This window comes from Natator depressus, chromosome 1 (assembly GCF_965152275.1).
Source record: "Natator depressus isolate rNatDep1 chromosome 1, rNatDep2.hap1, whole genome shotgun sequence".
NCBI lineage: Eukaryota > Metazoa > Chordata > Testudines > Cheloniidae > Natator > Natator depressus.
Genome location: NC_134234.1, coordinates 253,402,600 through 253,414,762, shown reverse-complemented (window position 1 = coordinate 253,414,762; position 12,163 = coordinate 253,402,600). Strand labels below are relative to the sequence as shown.

Genomic DNA, 12,163 nt, shown 5'->3' with positions numbered 1-12,163 from the left:
CAGTCAGAAGAAAGCCCACCCATCAGACACAGCACACCCAAGCTCCAGCCTCTTGGTGCTCACGTAGTTCCTGGGTTTGAGAGGCAATGGGTTCAGCATTCTTACTGGTGTCTGTCTATGGTGGCAGGCTCCTGAGATGTGCACGGTTGATGCCTGGTGAACTCTGATGAGAAGGGAGTTCCAGGGCTAGGGGCAGCATTAGGGGAAGTTTCAGAGTAGCAGCCGTGTTAGTCTGTATTCGCAAAAAGAAAAGGAGTGCTTGTGGCACCTTAGAGACTAACCAATTTATTTGAGCATGAGCTTTAGTCTCTAAGATGCCACAAGTACTCCTTTTCTTTTTGAGATTAGGGGAAGGATATGAGCACAGTGGTGAGGTGGAATTCAATGGCAGCTAAAGAACATGGGACATACTGAGCTGACGGTAAGTTACGGGGTCAGTACAGGAACTGTTGGATGAACTGCAATGGCCTGTGCTATGCAAGAAGACAGACTAGATGAGCTAATGGACCTGTCTGGCCTTAAACTCTGTTCATTTTGCACAAAAGAGGAGGCCTCGCACCCCAGTTCTGATGGCTGTCACCCCACATCTTCATTTGGTGTGGTGAACAGATGTTGCATCATCTTGTGCTGACAGCATACAGCAGGAGGACACTAGATACTATGGCCCAGCTCCACAAAGGTACTTAGGTGCCCCAAGCCCAAATTTAGGCATCTAAGTGCCAGGTTTAGGTTCCACTTCGATCCACAAAACTTTTGCCAAACACTCAGCGGGTAAGTTTTGAAAGTAAAAATTCCCTCAGCACCCAAGTTTCTGCCTCTGGTCATGCATCCTGCTGCCTCACTCTAGGCACCCAGATGGGTGCTCTAACCATTGGACTACAGAGTCTCTCTCTCACTGGACCAATGATTGTTCGACTGTGGATAATTCTAAATAGTCACTGGGCCAGACACCAAGAGAATGACTCTGTTGTCCAGCGGTCAGGGCACCCATCTGGGAGATGGGGGGGCCCCCGGGCCAGTCCCCCCTGCTCCAGCTACTCTTATTATTTATCCACAGGGGAACAGCTTCAACAGGCAAAACTGAGGGAGTCTTACATCAAAAGATCCCAGAGCTCAGTGGTTAGATACTCTCCTGAGAGGTGGGAGATCCCTGTTCAAATTCTTTCCTGTCCTCTGACGGGGTGCGGGGATTGAATCTTAGGCTCTCACCTCCCAGGCAAATGCTCTAACTACTGGCTAAAAGTTATAAGGTGGGCACTGGCACTGCTCCTAGTCCCACCAACCTCAATTTTGTGTGGAGCCATGTAGGTGTCTAACCACAGGTGAGAGGGAAGGGTCTTACAACACACTGGTGGTCAGCATTTCCCATGGGCTAGCTTAGGCAGCTCCCTGCCTAACATGTTAACTTTTGTGGATCATCACAAGGCACCTCTCTCTCCCCATTCATTGTATGGGCAGCCCAGGTGCCTAACTCACTCTTTGTGGAGCGCAGTGGTATTCCTGGTACCTAAAAAGGTTAGATGCCTTGAGTCTGAGTTTTGCATAAGGTTACCAGGTGTCCTGTTTTCAACTGGAATGCCCAGTCGAAAAGGGACCTTGGCAGCTCCGGTCAGCACTGCTGACTGGGCTCTTAAAAGTCCGGTCAGCGGCACAGCACGGCTCAGACAGGCTCCCTGCCTGCCGTGGCTCTGTGCAGCTCCTGGAATCAGCGGCATGTCCCCGCTTTGGCTCCTATGCTAGGGGGGCTGTGCATGCTGCCCCACACCTCAAGCGCCGGCTCCGCAGCTCCCACTGGCTGGGAACCTCCTTCAGCAGAGGCACATTCCCTCTTCTCTCCACTTCCTCCAGCTAAGTCTTCTGTTTCTGGGGATGAAAAGGCTTTCTTGGTTTAGAGAGTTACCCCACTGGGCCAGGTGCTCAAGCAGAGAAGCTGAAGTTCTCCCAGTCATCTGCTCAGACCAGGGGATTCCAGCCCTCCCTTCCCCCCAGAAAGGTTTCTGGGAAGAGAGTCTATTCAAAGTCAGTGACCTTACTGGCAGACAGCCCAGTGTCCCAGCAGGGGAGAGTCATACAGTTGATGACTCTGTCAGCGCCAGCTTTCTAGGAGGTGCCCCCTGCCCTCTGCAGGAGCACAGTGTGTCCAACACCACCTTTATGTCTTAACCCAAGATGGAGGATACAATGTAAAAGGACTTTCACAAAACAAAATGGCATTTACAAGTTGACACGGACGTATTCCCTCAGACTGTCACAGTGCTGGTTAGCGATTCATGGGGTGGGAGGAGGGACATACCCCTGGGAACCGAAAGCCAAGGTCAGGTTTGGAAATAGACAGTCAGTCCCCATGCTCAAATAGACTGACAGGGCAGAATAGTCTGCCTCATGGGCTCTGCATTTGTACAGCAATTGCCTATTGGGTCAGAAAGAGTCTCATAAAAATAACTCACACATGGGCTAGGGTTGCCAGGTGTCCAGTTTTTGACTGGGCGTTCTGGTTGAAAAGGGACCCTGGTGGCTCTGGTCAACACCACTGATCGGGTCGTTAAAAGTCTGGTCAGCAGCACAGCGGGGCTGAGGCAGGCTCTCTGCCAGCTGTGGCTCTGCACGGCTCCCGGAAGCGGTGACATGTCCCCCCCCTGGTTCCTATGTGTAGGGGGATCCAGGGAGCTCCCTGTGCTGCCCCAAGCACCAGCTCCACAGCACCCATGGGCCAGGAATCTTTTTTTTAAACTAAGTAAGTAAACAAACATTTTGCCCCCTCCATCCCAAAAAAAGAAATTTAGTTCCAGTTTGTTGAAAGGCACCCACTTCAAATTCTTTCCATCCTCATGGGGCTGGACTCAAAGTACAGATGAACTGACATGACTCTGGGAGCCACAAATTCCTGGATTGTACTTGCAATCCTGCCTCCACCACTGTGTGCCTCAGTTTCCCCAACTGTAAAATGGGAATAATTGCTTACCAGACTGAGGGCTTGTGAGGGTTAAAGTAATGTGCGTACACATGTGAAGACGTATAGTATTTATTATGCCAGCCAGGTGGCACATACAGCATCTGGTGTCATGTCTGTAGGGACTCAAGACCTGGCACTTTTTGTAACTGGCCACAAGATGGCATCATTGTGCCTCACATCCCACCAGCTGGGCACTTATCAGGAAGAGTAGGGTGCATGTAGGTGGCTAAGCTACAGTCATACCATCCCCATCACAACAGATCTTCCAGGAGATCTCCCCAGCTGATCGGCTGTGGAGCATTCACATTTAAATTCTTCAAGACAGCCTACGGCTCTCACATATATGGATGTAAATCCAGAGTGACTGCAGTGAGGTCAACGGTGGCATGAGTCTGCCTTTACACAACGCAAACAAGATCAGAATCTTCCTTCTCATTCTTACCTCTGAAGCTCTGCCTCTCCTAACATCTCAAACTGGTCTCCGCCTGCTTCCCCTGCATTCCCTATACTCTACCCCAACTCGTCTTTACTTGATGCCCCCTTGGTATCTTTCTCCCAGGCACACCTTTGATGCCATGCCCTATGCCTGGAAAAGCCTCAATCCCCTTGAGCACTGAACACATTCCCTCTCTAAATCCCTTCTTGGCTCTCTTTCACTCCCTGACAGCAGCACTGGCATCATGAGCAACCTTACTCCCACCTGACCACATCATTAATTGAAACAAATAACCTGTCGCTGATCTGATCAGACTCCCTCTTGCAGGCCGCCCACCAAATGGCTGTGGAGAAGTCCAAACCTTTTGATCCCTGGGTGTTTTAAGGCTCCCGAGTCTGAACAGAATGCTACTCCCTCCTGACAGCGGTGACCTTGCTGTCCCCTGCCCAGCCCCATTACCAGACCTGACGCCGCAGGCTCCCCCAAGCTTCAATACACCTTTCTCCAGAAATCCACCAAAAGGTGTGAGCCATCTGGGTTACTACTTTACTCTCTCAGGGTTGCACATGGTAGATGCAGCGTACAATACTCACGCATTTTGCCCGGAGTTCTACAATGCTGCTGCTCTTTAATAGCATGAGAATTACACAGCGCTTAACAAAATAAAATAACCCCACACACAATTCCCCTCACTCTAGCTAACCCTTCCCGTTGGAGTCCTATCTGTTTCCAGATACGCGGAGGTCCCAGCCACAGCAGCATCCCTGATCTTATGCTCATGAAAAATGGTCAAAGAGAGAGACAATAGACTGAGCAACTCCTGCACTTTAGAGTATTCCAGTCCCTCTGTCAAGTGACTCATTGATCAGCCTACTCAGGTGAGCCACAGGCCCTTACCAAGGTGACTTCATTGCCAGGTGACCTCTCCCCTGATAAACCATTTCTCCTGCTTGGGAGCCAGGCTATTGTATACAGTTATTCCATTTCAGTGGTCAGCCAATCGGATTTACTATCCTGCTATTGTCAGCCTTGTATCACTGCCTTGTTGGAATTTCAGTCCAACCTGGCGGTACAGAGGTAACAGAGTAGGTAAAGAACCCCAAAGCCAAGATGGAGTCAGCAGGCTGACACAGATACAAATGAAGAGTTCATAATCTCACACAGAGCTCATAAATCATACAGATTCCCCAAATCACCACTCCAACATTAAAATCAAACAAAAATAGAAAAGAAACATGGAACCAAAACATACAGAACAATCTCAGTTCTTCATAGTTCACTCTCCCCAAACCATTTTTCCTTTTCTCATTTTCTGTTATCTCCCCTCTTGCCCTCCTATACTTCTCCATAGGTCTATTTATTATTCTTGAGGAAGGGATTGTGCCTTCCTGTCTGTACAGTGCAATTCATATTTATTGGGCTAATGCCATAGGATGGGAGGAAGGATCTTGGTTGCCAGCCATCAACTAGAGATATGTATTAACTCCAGCATGGATTATTGGCTTGATGCAGGAGTGGTGGAAATTCCCTAAGAGAGAGAGAGAGAGAGTGTGTGTGTGTGTGTGTGTGTGTGTGGGGTGTCACCAGCACCTGAACGGTGGCTCCGCCCCTGTGCCCACACTATCCGTTAGCCCTGAAGCCACACCCCCACACTGCCCCTTCTCCCTGAGCCCCAGCCCTCATGCCACCTGTTCCCCTGCATGGCACATCTACCCCCCAACCCTCTCCCCCCCGCTTGCTCACCCTTAGGGCTGGTAAAAAGTGGGAGGGCATATCCCTCCCACTTTTAAAAGTGATGGGGCCATGGCCCTGCTGCTCTCCCCGTTCTGGCACCCCTGGCCTGATGCATGAATTACTGAATGAAATTCTAAGGCCTGTGTTATCACAGAGGTCAGGCTAGATGAACACAATGGTCACATCTCACCTTGAACTCTCTAAGTGTATCATGCTTGTTAGCATATGAAAGCTAACTAAAAGAGAGGGTCTAACCCACTAAACTTCCATTAAAGACAGGTCTTAAATGCCATTGAATTGCACTGGCCTGGGAGAAGTTTTGGGGATGGACAGAGATAGAAAAAGGATATTTTTTTCCTATGAAAAAAAGCAGGGACTAGTCCTACTAAGCACGGGCAATCAGTGTGTATGAGTTTACTGAGTCAAATAAACCATAAAAAATTGACTGACATTAAAGTCAGTGCAAGAGACAAGAGCTGGAAACATTTCCCCCTTAATTGGGCATATGCTTCTAAATAGATTCTTTTTTTATATATGTAATCCAGATTTATGGCTTGAACTGGATAGCTGAAATGTTTTTTCAAATGTTACCATGCATGATCATCAACAAAGAGAGTCTTAAGATTGCTTTGAATTGGACCCAATCCTACTCTGCAGGAGTTTTTGTAATTGTTATCAGGGGAGCAGAAATGAGCCCTGTTGATAATATATCATCTGATATTAGCCTTCCAAGAGGGCAGGTCGTCTCATGGTTCAGTAACTGGTTAAAAGATAGTAAACAAAGGGTAGAAATAAAATGGTCAGTTTTCACAATGGAAACAATTGAATAGCGAGGTCCCCCAAGGATCTGTATGGTGACCTAGGCTGTTCTACATATTCATAAACAATCTGGAAAATGGGCTGGACAGTGAGGTGGCAACATTTGCAGACAAAATGAGACTACTCTAGATAGTTAAGTCCAAAGCTGACTGTGAAGTTACAAAGGGACCTCACTAAAGTGGGAAACTGGGCAACAAAATTGGCAAATGAAAATGAGTGTTGATAAGTCCAAAGTAATGTGCACTGGAAAAAATAATCCCAACTCTACATCCAAAATGATGGGGTCTAAATTAGTTATTAACACTCAAGAAAGAGATCTTGGAGTCATTGTGGACAGTCCTCTGAAAACATCCACTCAATGTGCAGTGGCAGTCAAAAAACAAACAGACTGCTAGGAACAAGTAGGAAAGGGATAGATAATAAAACAAAAAAGATCATAATGCTGCTATATAAGTCCATGATACACCCACACCTTGAATATTGTGTGCAATTCTGGTCACCCTATCTCCAAAAAGATATATTAGAATTGGAAAAGGTACAGAGAAAGGCAACAAAAATGATTAGTGGTATGGAACAGATTCCATTTGAGAAGAGAGTGAAAAGACTAGGATTGTTTATTGTAGAAAAGACATGACTAAGGGGTCATATGACAGAGGTCTATAAAATCATGAATGGTTTTACTTGCCCCTTCACATGACGCAAGAACCAGGGGTCACACAATGAAATTAATAGGCAGCAGATTTAAAACAAACAAAAGGAAGTACTTACTCAACCTGGGACGCTCGTTGCCAGGGGATGCTGGGAAGCCCAAAAGTATAACTGGGTTAAAAAAAGAATTAGATAAATTCATGGAGGATAGGTCCATCAATGGCTATTAGCCAAGGTGGTCAGGGATGCAACTCCATGCTCTAGGTGTCCTTAAACTCCTGATTGCCAGAAGCGGGGACTGGATGACAGGGGAAGGATCACTTGATAATTGCCCTGTTCTGTTAATTCCCTCTGAAGAATCTGACACTAGTCACTGTCAAAAGACAGAATACTGGGCTAGAAGAACCACTGGTCTAACCCAGTGTGGCTGTTCTCATATTTATTATTAGTATTTGTATTACCATAGCACCTAGCATCCCTAGTCATGGGCCGAGACCCCACTGTGCTAGGTGCTGTACAAACACAGCACTAAAAAGCAGTCCTTCCCCCAAGGAGCTGACAATCTAAGTATCATACAAGGGATAAGAGGTGGGTACAGCGCAAGAAGGGTGGGCACATGGAAACAATGATACAATAGTGGTCAGGATAATGAGCAGCGGCCTAACCATTGTCAAGGGTTATTTTTTGTAGGTATCATGGCACAGGAGAGTTTTAAGAAGGGATTTGAAGGAGGAGGATGGGGTGGCTTTTTGTTGTACATTTTTTCAGTGAAAAGGGCAGAATGTCAGTGTCATCAAACAAGCATATTATATATTTGCTGTATCCTGGGACTGTTAGCCCCTTCACTTTTCCTAAAAGGAATCAGTCCCAGATTTAGACGGGGGACTAGGAGAGAGATGGGGAGTTCAGGTGTGAGTGGAGCTCTGAACAAGACTGAAGTGACAGGCTGTGTCTCTCTCTTAAGGACCTGATCTCACACAGTGGGGAACTTCCTCAACTCCGGTCCCAGTCAGTGGGGATGATGAGGAGCTCAGCACCGAGCAGGACGAAGCCCCAAATGCTTTGAAATCAGAGGAGAGTTGGTGTCACAAAGATCAAATGCAGCCTCTTCTTTTCCATGGGTGAAGCCCCCGTCCATGCAGGGGGAGATTGTCCACAGGCACACACAACACCTAACTCCCACTGAAATTACACGCATTGGGGATCTGGATACTTGTTTCCCCTCACAGACCTTTCCTCTGGAGTCCTCAATTTCCAGTGTCGCTGTTTGGTCACTACAACAGTTATTTAGTACTATACCTGTACCATGAGAGAGAACCACAACGCTCTGCCCTTCATCTGAGGATCTCAAAGCACTTTGTGAACATTTCTAGGTCTCATAACACCTCTCCGGGATAGATACAGTATTTATACCCTAATTTTGCAGATGCGGAAGCTGAAGCAGAGTCACTTGCCCAAATTCAGACAGAGTCAGTGGCAGACCTGGGAATAGAACCAAGAAGACCTGCCTCCAAGTCCACTGAGCTAACCAATAAGCAATGGTGCTGATTCTGTCTCACCCAGATTTTAACTGGAAACTTTGGATCTTCCCACTCAGAGTTTTCAATCTTCCACCAGATTTCAACTGGGAACCAAAAACAGAGGGCCCAAACCAAAACCCTGGATCTAGTCACTCCCAAACTTTGGAGAGGTCTAGATCTGAGGTTTGCCGCTCAGAATCACCTCTAGTGGACCAGACGTCCCATCACCCCGGGACCAGCCCTTGCCCCAGGAGTGATTGCCTCCAAAAGCCCAGTGCAGAAGATGCTGCTGTCAACCCGCAGCCATGACAAGACTACCCCTTCCCGCCTCTATATTGTACTGCAAAGCCTCTTCCATCTCCTGGCATGTGGGACTGATCCCACAGGATATCTTCACTTAATGGGGCAGAGGGATCTCACAGGTACTACTTTGGCCTCCTGCCTCACAAATGCCCCCAAGGTGCACAGTTGTCCAGTGCAACCTCCGTACAATTGCTTAGACATTATGCAACATTTCCAAAAACTCAGCCATCTTTCTCCCCTGGCTCTGTAAACTATACCTGTTACAAGCAATAAAAAGGAGCCACACAGTCATCAAGTGGAAAATATTTTCCCCCTCCCCCTCTTTCTTCCACCTACGAGGTATGATTCTCAGGCTGCACTGTATGGATTAGATTTTCAGCGAGTCACTTATTTCTGGCAGAACCTGCCTCCGCTCTCTCTCCCTGCTCACTGGATGAGTGACACTAATCAATGGTGTGGGAGGTAAGGAGGAGATTAGCATTGCTGTGATTGACAAGCCTCACTCAGCATAGCAGTGGATACCTGAAGACCCACTGGATAGATCTAACCCATTGATACCACGCCCATCGCTGAAACAAAGGGCTCACTTTGTGGACAGAAACAAACAGGGCAAGTTACCGCAAAAAAGGCCTAACTCAGTGACATTTTTAATCAAGAAATTTCCCTATATTAATCACAATATGTAATCAACAGGAAAATTGGTCCCTGCTGTGGAAGGAAAGATCCCTTGAATTATCTCAGCAGGGAAGCTGGCACTAATTTATCGCTGTTTCGTGCCAAGTCTTTTTGATGCGACAGATGAATGAAGCTGATGTTTTGGACCTTGACTCTCTCATTTACCCTAAGGTCTTTTACACCGGGCTGGCAGGGCCATGTAAGAGGGAATCAGGCCCTTAATCTTGTGAAGCATGGCTAAGGTCAAGAAAGCTGGTGCTGTTAAAACTGCTCTCTCTCTTTTCCTTTCTTTTGCCCACCCCCATCCCCGCACACCTCCAAAGTCTTGGCTGGATAGGACTCTCCTCCTCCTCCCTTCATCCCCGAAGAGCTGATATCACTTCAGAAGAGCAAGCATTGAAGCCCATTCTGCCTCATCTCAGCAAACTCGTGGGCTGAGTGCCTGTCACATTGTCGCTGGTGATATTGCTGTAGAAAGCAGCAAGGGCACAGTTTGCCTATCAGAAACATTTGCTTCCTCATTTTAAGAAAATGTCTCCCTTTAAAATATGTCACCAAATCAAAATGTATTCCCCCTCTCTCACACACCTTTTCTCCTGAATTCTGGCTGGGGAGGGGAGGCCTGTGACACAGTTTCCTTTAGCCCTAAAGAGGAGGGAGAGCTAGAAGCACCAGGCTCTGGCTCTTTCCCTCTCTGTTCCCCTAGAGGAGATGGGGAACCAGCAGGGGAATAGATCCTCCTCTATGAAAAAGGGGGCAGGTAGGGAACTACCAGCCTGGACAATTCTTCTCTGCCCATCAGAGCCCAGTGCTTCTCCACCTACTGGCAGAAAGCCATGGAGGCCCAGAAATACTCCAGGCAGGGAACAGCTCCTGCTGTTACTCCCACTTCTGATTCTCCTGCCTGATGAGTCCTTATTGCACCTGCCTGTGAAGAGGCAGGAGGTGGGGGAGCTGAGAGCTCCCAGAGCCAGGAGAAGAGGAGAGCCGTATTCCCACATGCTCCTCTTTACTTTAACCACTGTGCAGCACCTCTATTGTGAGCTCACTGGCTTAGCACTTAGCTTGCTGGTTAACACTTAAGGCCCAGACTTTTGTGATGCCACTGGCTCAGCAGCTGAGCTGATGTGAGGTCTTTGAGAGTGGTGCAAAGTAGCCTCCCAGCAGTCTGTCAGTGCTGATGAAAAGAGGAACTCTAGCCTAGCCCACCCCACCCTCTGGAATTCAGGGTCCGGGCTCTGGACTCGAGGCATTGGTCTGGGTTTGCTACCCAAACACCCCTGCTTTCCAAGACTACTTCCAATCACGTCTTTGCTCTATCTCCATGGGACAAAGGGAGTAAAGCCTTCCGATGGCCTGAAAACACACACAGACTTTGGACCCTGGTCCTCTTCAGAGCACAGAGAGAAATTAAAGCTTTTAAAAGAGGCTCAAATACCATTTTAAAGCAAAACAGACTTACTCTGAAGTTGGTGGTGCTGCCTCTGTGATGAGCAGACAGTCTCCAGTGATTGCTCCACTTGCCCCAGCTCCTAGTACTAAAACTCAGTGGGGGTGTTTTGGTTGGCTAGCTCCCAGTACCAAGGGGAAATCAGGACCCTGAGACTGACAGTTCCCAGGAACAATGGGGAGAGGCCAATGCTCCACGTCAGTCTGAATGACAGGGCGGGCAGGCTAATCAGGGAGTCAGGAGACCAGGGGGGTCCCGTCCTCTGTGTGAGCTGGAATTGCCTGGGTCAGACAGAATGGGGGCCAAGCTAAGGAGAAAGCAGGGGCCCCGAGCTGAGCTGGGGAGCAGAGCTGTGCCAGCCAGAGGGGCCAGAGAAGCAATGCAGGAAGCAGGTCAGTGCTGGGAGCAGAGTCACAGAAGCAGCCCACAGAGCAGACCTGTGCTGGGAGGAGAGCTGCAGCAACCAGAGCCAGAGGGGCCAGAGAAGCAGCCCAGGGAGCTGGAGGCACAGCAGGAGCTGTGCTGAGGCAGAGTTTAGCTGGAGCAGTCCAGAGCCGGGTGCTGTGAGCGGCTGGGGAGAGCGAGTGGGGACCCTGGGCAGCAGGCCCAGCACAGGGAGATGCCCCCAGCCAAGAGGTCCTGCAGGCTAGACTTGGAGGGGGATCATATCCCCAGCGGGGCAGAGGCGACACTGGGAAGGGTCCTGCCGCCTAGAGCCTGAGGGTGTGTGGCCACCACCAGAGCAAGTGTTCAACCCACAGCATCTCTGCAGCACAGCCAGGGCCTGAGAAGGAGGCCTGGGACGTGTGAGGAACAGACTGTGAACTGCCCTGACATTCCAGAGACACTGGTTGTGGCATCCCCGTGCCACAGAGTGGGGTGACGCGTTTTCCTTTAACCTTTCCCATTTTCCCTTATTTTTTTAAATTGATTGTTTAATAAATTGTATATTTGAACTGTATGTAATGATCAGTGGGTCACGGGACCATCCAGTGCAGAGAGAGCACCCAGGAGTGGGGACACCCTAGCCCCTGCCCTAAGTGATCACAACAAGGTTGGGGGTTGAGCCCCCCAGGAATCCTGGGCCCAGCCTTGTTGGGGTTATGAGGACTCTGCCACACGGGGGAGAGTGGAAGGGGAGCCCTTGAGGTCAGGCAGGGACTGAGGACTCAGATCCTTTCACTAGCCCACTTCACAGGAGTAGTGTATAAGCCAGGAAAGTTTCCCCACAACAGCGGGACCATTCCCCCGCTTACACTAGCTTGTACTTCCTCTTAGGTGTCTCAGGCTGGCTTCCTGAGAGGCAAATGGACTTTAGCTGTTTTGTGAGCCTGCCGGTTAACCCCTTGCTTTCCTGACTGGATCCACAAAGCTTTCTAAATAGGTCACTCCCTACCCCTCTTGGGACCCAGGTATGTAATATATCCCATCACAGCAAGGTTACTGACTAAGTACCTCTACAAATGCTGGAATGATAGATATCAAGGCATAGGCCTCTTAAGTTGCTGTCGCTTGCTTGCTTATCTGATGTCAAGGAACAGGTCCCTGTAAACTCACTGACCAAACATCACTGGTTTGCTGGTCACTAGCTCAGCAGCATTAGCCAGTTGGTATGTCATCATAGC

The 12,163-nt window shown here is 48.8% G+C and overlaps 1 protein-coding gene across 2 annotated transcripts in view; it reads right to left on the bottom strand.

Moving 5' to 3' along the window:
- Nucleotides 1-10,667, bottom strand: part of LOC141985677 (apolipoprotein L2-like) — a 59,249-nt gene extending 48,582 nt beyond the window's left edge. Inside the window, exon 1 of one of the 2 annotated variants that reach the window (XM_074949896.1) lies at nucleotides 10,551-10,667. The gene's annotated coding sequence lies outside the window, so the exon portion shown is untranslated. The remainder of the gene's footprint in view (nucleotides 1-10,550) is intronic. The other variant, XM_074949895.1, reaches the window with a different exon arrangement.
- Between the last annotated feature and the right edge of the window lie 1,496 nt (nucleotides 10,668-12,163).